General features: G+C 46.3%; 1 long non-coding RNA gene across 1 annotated transcript; it reads left to right on the forward strand.

Annotated features, from left to right (window-relative positions):
* Positions 1-2,845: 2,845 nt before the first annotated feature.
* LOC129381061 (uncharacterized) lies at positions 2,846-6,239 on the forward strand. Its single transcript, XR_008609286.1, has 3 exons — positions 2,846-3,291; positions 3,929-3,991; positions 6,019-6,239. It is a non-coding gene; the product is annotated as an uncharacterized lncRNA (long non-coding RNA).
* Positions 6,240-9,821: the final 3,582 nt, after the last annotated feature.

Raw genomic sequence — 9,821 nt, forward strand, 5'->3', positions numbered from 1 at the left:
GACTTGGGATGACTTCCACTAGGGAGGTCTCCGTCTTGCTATGCCGGACCCCTAGATCGTGTGCGACGAAAGTGAACTTGCTGCAGACTAATGTGCAGATTCCTCTGCCTTCCCCACGGAGAGCAAGAGCTTTGCATCCCTGGAGTGAAACCTGATCAGTCATTGTTTCTTGCAATAATATAACATCTGGCTTTTCATTGTGAGTGCGAACAAACTGCTGCAGGGTACATCTTTTATGGTGGAGTCCCCTGCAGTTCCACTGCCAAATGCTAAATTGGGTGTGTGGCCCCATCATTGCTGTATAGAGCACCTTCCGGCGTTGCTACTAGGGTCTCGAGGGAGATGGTTCTATTAATCGGTCCGGGGATGTGCAGTGGTGGCGGCGTAGGTACCGACGCGCCATCCGGGAAGTAAACGGGACGTGCGTGGGTCGACGTCCTGATGTCCATTTCCTGCACCTTGGACTCTATCTCTGGCATTCTGTTTTCTAAGCATTGAATTTTGACGTTTTGCGCATCTAACTTCTGATCCACGACCAAGAGTCGCTGATCCACTGCAGATAGTCGTTCATTAATCTTCTTGATCTCGAAGCAGATGGAATTCAACATTTCTCTGACTTCGGACTTCGGCGAAAGGCCGTTCCCAGCATGCCCCCATAGATAGTACTACGCATGTTTTGAAGGCGCATCATCATCATCATCATCGTCGTCGTCGTCATCATCATCATCATCACTGCTGCGTTCCATTCTTTTCTGCACGAGACATCTCGCAAGAACGCGTTCCGCCTCTGGAGAGGACCGCCCGATTCATGGCCGATTCCCCAGTGTGGGTTGTGCCATTTCACTTGGCAACACGAACAAGAACAAAATCGAAGATGGTTGCGGTCTGCCTATATACCTATACCATTATAATTCTAGAGCTCGGCTCTTCGTTGCTAAGGTCCGTTGCTAACGGATCTTTTGGACGCCCACGGCAGCACTCTACCTATTGAACAGTGTGCAGAACAATTCAATAGCCACTTCGCACAAGTTTTTACGAACGAATTGCCCATTTACAATCCACTGCTGCTTCCTGAGGCCGATATACAGATTCCATTTTCACCCATTCACATATCTGCGCTTGGCGTGGCTCGTGCAATTGAACGCCTACCTCACCACACTAGCCCAGGACCCGATGGTATCAACGCGAAACTCTTAAAAATTACCTGCCAACACACAGCTTTCCTGCTATCTCTCATTTTCCAACAGTCACTCGATACGACATGTGTGCCAGAAGATTGGAGATCCGCTTATGTAATGCCGGTATTTAAATCTGGTGACAGATCCGTTCCTAATAATTACAGGCCAATTTCACTAACATCGATATGTTGCAAGGTACTCGAACACATATTATACACTAACATTATGGCTCATATTAACCAGAACAACTTGCTTCATAACAACCAACATGGCTTCCGCAAACATTTATCGTGTCAGACGCAGTTATTTGAGTAATAACGTACCTTCATCAAGCAATCGACTCTTCCTTCTACATTGACTCCATCTTTATTGATTTCTCTAAAGCCTTTGATCGCGTGCCTCATAACCGCCTGATGATAAAGATACGCAACCTGCAGCTGGACCAACGTACTACGCAGTGGATCAACGCATTTCTAACAAACCGCTTTCAGTCAGTTAAGTTAGTGAGCTTCTTATCAAGACGTACAGGAGTTGCTTCAGGAGTTCCCCAGGGTTCAGTGCTGGGTCCACTGCTTTTCTTAATATATATTAATGACATCACGTCGAACATAACATCAACAATACGGCTATTTGCAGGTGACTGCGTAATTTACCGAGCAATATCGAGCCCTTGCTACATCATTGCTCTCCAGACTGATCTTGATAACTAACTCATTGGTGCGCCAGGTGGCAAATGGTTATTAACGCAGACAAAACTAAACATCTCAAGTTTACTTCCGCTGCTAACACAAGTCCTAATGCCTACACAGTTAATAATACTATCATTGAAACTGCAGCGTCGGTAAAATACCTCGGTGTAAATTTTACCTCTAATTTATCCTGGAGCACTCATATTGAACTGATTACTACCAAAGCCTTAAAAAAACTTGGTCTTCTTAAACACCGACTACACCAAGCCAACCAGGATACAAAACTTCACGCATTCAACATGCTAATCAGGCCTGTGATAGAATACGCGTGAGTGATCTGGAACCCTCATTATACTTATCTTATTAACGTGTTGGAATCTATACAAAACAAGGCTGCACGATTCATCCTTTCCCGTTACTCTCGGCATCAAAGTGTAAGATCACTGAAAATATCGCTCCATCTCCCGCCTCTGGCCATGCGCAGAAAATTCAGCCGTTTATCCTTTTTCCACACTCTTTACCACAATAACACACCATTTGCAAGTTCACATCCCACGAAACACAGAACCTCTTAAAAACTTCTTGAAACGGCTACAAACGGCTATAGACGTCTTGGTCTATGATAAGACTGAAAATAGAATTTCTTCTAAACATAACCTCAGCACTTGTAATATGCTAGTATATATTCTATCTGCGGCAAAACCCACTAGTGGTGTCACTAGAGTCTGTTTTGGTAAACGCATTCAGAATGTCTAACTCAAGAACTTTTCTAGATCTTTTTGTCTAAAAGTGCATAAAATGCCAAACGACGTGTTAAAAGTGCGGTTACCGTCGGCCGTCGGCGTTAGCGAATAAAAGACGCCACAGACAAATCGAACTCGTTGGAAGCAACATAAGTTAATTGGCTTTAATATTAAATAATTTCATACCAGAACTTCAACAATCAAGGGCATGTTATTGTTTTCCATACGGGGCGCGCACATGACGCCTGGAAACCATTCTATGCTCGCGCAGCAGCAGGAGCGGAACGCCGGTGTTGCACAGCGGTGTCACAGAGCCACCGCGCTGCGATTACTTCGGCGGCACAATCCAAATTTGTCGGACATCTCATTCTGTGCTGGAAACACTGGGAGGCAGGAAGTTTGAAAAAAACGGCCACTGCCGCCCGCTATGTCTCGGTCGTGGGTTCGTTATCCAGTTGTGCGTGATTCTAAGCCGTTCTGTACATTTATACTGGATATTAACTGGAGTCATTTAGCTGTGCTGATGCTGTTCGCCGTGGGTTTTGCATCAGTGCTTCGTGACATCGGCTGTATTGCGTGTTTTCGCCGACGGCTTACTACCACAATGGCGGGATCTGCGTTCGCCGCCTTCGTGTCTCGGTGCGTCTTTGTACGTCGCACGTTCGGGTAACACTTTTTCCGGTAAGTAAAATACATTTCACTTCGTTTTTCGTCAACAATGTGAATATATTTAGGAGTTACCCACAACAATTCTTGATATATGGGCTCTTCTGCCCTGCGAGTTTTCGTCATTACTTTTATACGAGGGTTCTGCTTGTGTTCAGCCGTTCAGCACTACCGCGCTCCACGACTTCCGCAACACCAGTCAGAACTTTGCCCTGCTTGTTAGCCTGTGGTTAACGTAGCACGAACCAACTGAAAGGAGTGCATTCGAAGATGACACGCTGGCTGTAATGCTGAACCAGACTGAACTCGCCCTATTTTGTGTCCTTCTGTTCTTACGTGTGCGCGCGTGTGTCAATGACTATGCAGTTTGTAGCGTTTCCACTTTATAGCAAAACAAAAAAATATAACTGCAATGTTTACTTCATCTATACAGTTCCAAATTAAATCGTCTGCTGATGTACAAATTTCACTTGTGTTTTGTTCTAAATAAGCAGCAAAACCTTTAACCTAGATGGTGCTTCATCTGGGAGTTAAATCACGTCAGCTTGGCATTTATTAATGAATGACTGTGACTGGGTCACCCTATATGTAATTGCAAATCTGCCTTTCAATTGACTTGATGCTATCTTATTTTGTTCCTTTCACTCAATAGACGGCTGGACATCCTTCTTGTACCTTGGCGCTAGCTGGATGACGGGACCTCATCATGATCAGTGTAAGCCAATGTACTGTATCCTCTCTGGTCCTCCCAGTGCTATTTATATGAGTTAAGGCCAGGGAGCGCTTCGTGGTAGAATAGCTAGTTGGTGTCTCACAAACGGGCATTTTTTTGCACTAATCCATTAAAAGCTGCCGCTATTATAACCAATTTCTCAGTGCCAGTGTACATACACAGTTCCACTAATAATTAGTTTCCCTAAGCCTTACAAAATTTACCTGTAGGTAGTCATTGCTATGTAAGAACTCACAAATTAACTCTGCTTTGTCATACAAGTATTCCATACATGAGTAAAAATTTTCTACAGCAGTGTACATTACACCTTGCTTCCCTAATGCACAAGTGTATTCAAGCCAGTATTTGATTAGTTTGGTATTCTAAACGTTTTCTGTGTGATTTAGTTTCTTTACAGGAACTTACTGTACAGCATCAGCAAGCAGTCTAATTTAAGATTTATGTGTGCTGTAAAAGGTGTGCTTTGCCTCTAGAATTGATAAAACATGGGCCGAGGCTTCCATACAAGGACAAACTTCAATTTCGCTCTACCGTCATCAGCACTTGGCTGGCGCTTGCAAAATGAATCACATCAAGTAGCTTGTGCCAGGCTGTTTTTTAACCTTATTGTGACGAGATCACAAAATGATCTGTGGAGGCGCCAGCGTCTGAGATATAGATTGCGCTGCAACATATGTGCATGTAGAACAGGCATGATGCTGAGGGTTCCAGCAGTTTGCAGAGGTGCTCTTAAAATTTTGTCATAACTGCAATTTTACCTGTCCTGTTTTTTATCACCTATTTCAATAATATCATTGGAGGTGTTATCAGAATTTAGCTATCTATTTTCCCTGGCCCATTAGCCTGCCACATTTGCCTTTTCACTAGGTGGGCCATTATTCAGCATGGACCATTACTTGAATACACCTTTTTGTGTGCAGTGGCTTCTCAGTTGCAAGTCAACATAGATGCTCAGAATTACCTGAGGCTATAGATGCACTGATGAATTTGCCACCTATACGAATCGCTTTGCACTTTCTCACGCAAACAGCATGTTAACACTTCCAAGTCAGTGGGCAATGTTATCGTTTGATCACATCATGAGATACTTTCACTTTTGTATGACGCATCATCCAAGGTGTTGAGTCATTTGTGTGAGGTATTGCCCTAAGCCAATTAGGGTCACATGAAAACATATCAACAAAAGTGATTGATCCAGCTAGGAGTGTTGCTTTGGAACACTACTTTATCACCAGTCCTCCTTTTCATGCTACCAGCTTACTCTGTACTGTGTCATGTTTAAGTTTTAAAGAAAGGCAACAGCTAGCCAGCGCAAAATGCCCAAACTTGCTTTTAGTTCAACAATATAAAACGCTATTTAACTTTTTAATTAGGTTAGTACATCATTTACCTGCAGAGTGAATTACTGTTTTAAACTGATTATATTTTGCAGGAAGCTTCTCAGACTTGTCTGACAGGTTGATAAGTGGCTTTTTAGCCACAAAACACCATACAATAATTTAAAGGCTGACTTTGACTCTGCTATGCAACTTAATGACTATATGCCAGGAACAAGGTCTCTGAGTTGTGGCGCTGGCTAACACTCCCAGGGTTCTGCTAGGACACATAAATACCCAAGAAAGTGGATGGGAAAACGACGCCGCTGAAGCTCAATTGATAGAGCATAGCACGCGAAATGCAAAAGTTGTGGGTTCGGTTCCCCCCTGCGGCAAGGTGTTTTTTCATCCACATTAATTTATCGTTTCTTTATTTAATTTATTAAGCACGAGTAATTTCCCCTATGTTGTCCTTGGTATCAGTGTTTGTTGGCTTCTTATGATAGGAAATATACTAGTCATTTTAAACATCATCGCATACATACCTTAAGATACCCGTAATTTAAGAGAAAGGAGTGCTTAAATTTATTTTTAATGTGAGCCAAACTTCTTACTTAGCACATATTGCTAATTGAAGTTCCAATTTCAACATTCCCATTTCCTCCCTTGCCCTTTTTTTCCTGTTCTGTGCAGATATTGCTTGCCTATGTCTACAAGAACCCTCATGTGTGGCCTGTGACAGCAAGCTTTTGTGGGCAGCCAGTGCTCTCCTACGAAGGCTGGCCTACTCTGGCAGCGGCGGCAATCATCTTCGAGATTTATCCATGATCACCTTTGCTGCTATTTGTCACTCTTGTTAATTACACTTTCTGCATCTTTTCTAATTTATTAGGTAATAAAGTATGAGTATGTGACATGGTGTGAAGTTGTTGTCTTGCTGCATTTTCGCTTGCGATCACCTTTTATGCATGAAAAGCTCATCGTACAGTTTATGAAAAAAAAAAATAACAGCATATTATGATTTATCTTTCAGTTCTGGTAACATGCAACGTACAAGGAATTCACTAATGGATGGTATGCCGAAGAACTGGCCATTATTTCTGCATGATGCTGTGCAAGCATGTGGAGTTACGTTACAAGAGGCACCCAGAAAGTAAGTTACAATTTACTTTTAAATGAAGCATGGACATCAGAAAAAAAAATATTTATATTGCCAGTTAGAGTGGTTCGCAGAGTGTTTTTCCAGATGTGTACTATCCTTTATTTCTTAACTCATTGCAGCACAGTGGCTATTGTGCCCCCTGTAGCTGAAACCAGGATGTAATTTTTGCCTGAACTGCAGCATCACTGACAAAATTTTTCTTTGCTAGAAGCTATTTCAATTTGGTGGAGACCCAGCTGGGCGAAGTTTTGTCAATAATGACGTGTTTCACGCAGAGATGTTCTTGTTTAGGTCAATGGGTGAACATCGGAATGATATCAGCATACAATACAGATCTTGTTTTATTTGCAAAATAATTCTGACAGGCAGCATTCAATTGATTGGTCTAATTAAAAAGCACTAATTGACCAATGATACTGTACTACACCATTCCCATGGTTCACATCTGGAAAAACTACCTGTGCATCACTCTATCCGACAACATAAACTTTTTTTCTGATGTCCATGCCTCGTTTAAAATAAATTGTAACTGTGGGCAAACGTCGTGCTACTGTAACAGCTGCCGCAAAAATTTGAGGGAATGTCTAATAAAAGTCTTCAGTTGTTCTTGTCAAGCTGTCCATTAGCCAACTTTTAGCGTAACGTTAGCAGGGCTTACTGAAGTACTTCTAGACGTCCATGGCTACAAAATGTCTTGATCAAGACAGCTACTAGGCTTTTGAATTAGCCGTTCAAGACATCTCTTAGACATCAAATAGCTGCTTGCGTGTTTCGTGGGATCTTCTCCCGGCGCCGAACACATCGGCTCGTGTAGATCATATGAAGAAGACTAAACCCATTTTCGCTCGAACAGAACGATTCAAATACTCACCTTTGGTCCTGGCTATCGAAGAGTGGAATTCGCTTCCTTCTAGCATTGCGGCTATCGCTGAAACATCATCATTTCAAACAGCTCTCTGGTCATACTTAGAAAATTCCAACGTAAAATGATGTGCGTCTTTGTTATTTCCTTTCTCTTTATTTTTTTTTTTTGTGCTTGCCGGCCGTATCGTTCCGTGCAGTGTTAGATGCCATGTTTTGCAACTTCTGAAGGTGCTGGTTTTTTTTTTTTTTTAATTTGCTACATGTGCAATTTTCCAGATCCTTTTCCTAGCCATTTTTTCTCTTAATAACTTGTACGTGGCTTCTTAACTTGTTTATTTCTGTCTTCAGCCGTTTATAAACTGTGTTGCATATTTATAAGTTTTCTTTGATGAATCCCCCCCTATGTAATGCCCGCATGGGCCCTTAAGGTATTGAAATAAATAAATAAATAACGACTTGGGCGTTATTCTTCTGGTTTAGCGCAAGGTCCGTCGCCGCCGCTCGAGCTGCCTTTGACCTGTAGCTGCTGGCGCCTCTACAGCTGCCGCTGATAGTATTTTCGGCTCCTCCCGAAGTTTTTATGCTGCCGTGTTCCCTCCGCAGATGTGCTTCAGAGTTGAGTTGTTGAGTTGAGTTGTTGTAGACTACAGGTGGGATTAGCCTTGCAGTCCATCGTTGCCCTCTCTCAAGTCTTCGTCGTCCCAGCCAGAATGCGAAGCATGGTTGGCCTTGCTCCAGCCCTAGTCTGTTGCCGCAACATCTGAGCAGCCAACTGTTACCCAACAAAAGACAGCGCGGCGCACCAGGCCCCGTGGGCTGGGAGGTTGCCAACGCCGACGCTTTGCGCCGCGGCCGCGATCCAGCAGAGAGTCACCAGTCGTGAGAGCTGTCAACGCTTCAGCCACGAAGCCCCCGCAGGACTGTGCCACCATCGCTTAGATTGCATAGGTGAAGTCCCTCACCACGAGCGGTAGCTAGTGGTGAAACCTTGGTGCGTCGTGTTTGTTGATGGGTGATTGTTACCGGTTGCGGTGGTGTGTGTTGTCGGTGAGAACCCTCACCCGTCTGCGACCGGTGGTCGGTCTGCTCGGCCTCACGGTTCTGGCTGCGCTCGCCCCGTCCGCGGGGTCCTGGAGCAACCCATACCTGCTCGTCCAACATCAAATCTACGAGAAACACCAGGAGGTGCTCGCCAAGGACCCGCCCAAGCGGGCCGCGGGCGAGCAGCGAAAGGACGACGCGGAATTGCTCGACTTCATCAAGGACTACCTGTTCTGAACAATCGCACTGGAAACGGCCGGGCGCAGTTCGTCGGCGTCGACACCGTCGGCGCCAGAGGCAGCGTGAACGGACCGGCGGCTTCGCGTGGCGCTGTCGACGCCAAGGACAGCGGCCAGTCCGACCAGCGGTACACGATGCATATCATCATGTTCCGACTGGTGAATGTTAGCGACCCTGCCATCGCTGCGGTGGCCAGAAACGCGCGCGTATTGGCGATGCACAAGAAGGGCGACTACGCGCTCCAGGAGCCAAGCCACAGAGAGCAGCACGCGAACGGCAGCAGCGGCGAGTCACACGCGGGCGATCGCAGCGACAACGCCACGCTATTCGCGCGACAATGGAGTGGCCAGTCCAGCGTCGCGTGCAGGACGGCTCACCCGACCCACGTGACCACCGCTCGCACGGACTCTCCGGCTTCGCCGCCGCGGAGGGCTGCTGCTATTGCTGGGGACAACTGCCACCAGCCCGAAACTGCCAGGAGAACCACCACCACGAGACGCACCACTACTAGGAAGACGACAACAACGACGACCAAGAGGACCACGACAACGCCAAAGCCGACCACGACGACCACCACCAAGAGTACGACGACGTGCCCACCGACCACGGGGGCCGTGGTTGGCTGCGAGCGAACGCCACCGCCGCCCACAACGAAGCCGACCACTACGTCAACTACGACAACTACAACTCCGAAGCCCTATCTGCACGGCCATCCGTAAGTGGTCATCAAACTGCGTGAAGTTAAAGGAACCCGTCGCGTGCCGGTTGATCGCATCTTGCCGCAGCTGCTTGCCAACGGCACGAACCCAGACAGAATGCAGCTGACACGGAATATGTCCTCGTGTCTGCCAGAGTATAGCTTTTGGATGCGCGGCGACTCGTCGGAAGCGGCGGGTGACGGTGCGAGTGGCGGCGCATCGGGCTACCAACTGAAAGGCACGAAGAAGCAGCGGCAGCAGCAGGAACAGCATTCTCGTTCGCGACGAGTGCCGGCGTATGCGGTCAAGACGGCGGCGCTCCCGCGCGAGGTAGCCGGAAACCTGATGCGCGTGCTACGCACCATCCGGGCACTGGACGCCATCGCCCAGAAACCTCAGCACGACGAGCAGCAGCAGGAGGAGGAGGTCCAAGAACAGGAACCGGAGTCCGAATCCGAGCAGCAGGATTCCTTCGAACTGGTGGCACCCGA

Source organism: Dermacentor andersoni, chromosome 1 (assembly GCF_023375885.2).
Source record: "Dermacentor andersoni chromosome 1, qqDerAnde1_hic_scaffold, whole genome shotgun sequence".
Lineage (NCBI taxonomy): Eukaryota > Metazoa > Arthropoda > Arachnida > Ixodida > Ixodidae > Dermacentor > Dermacentor andersoni.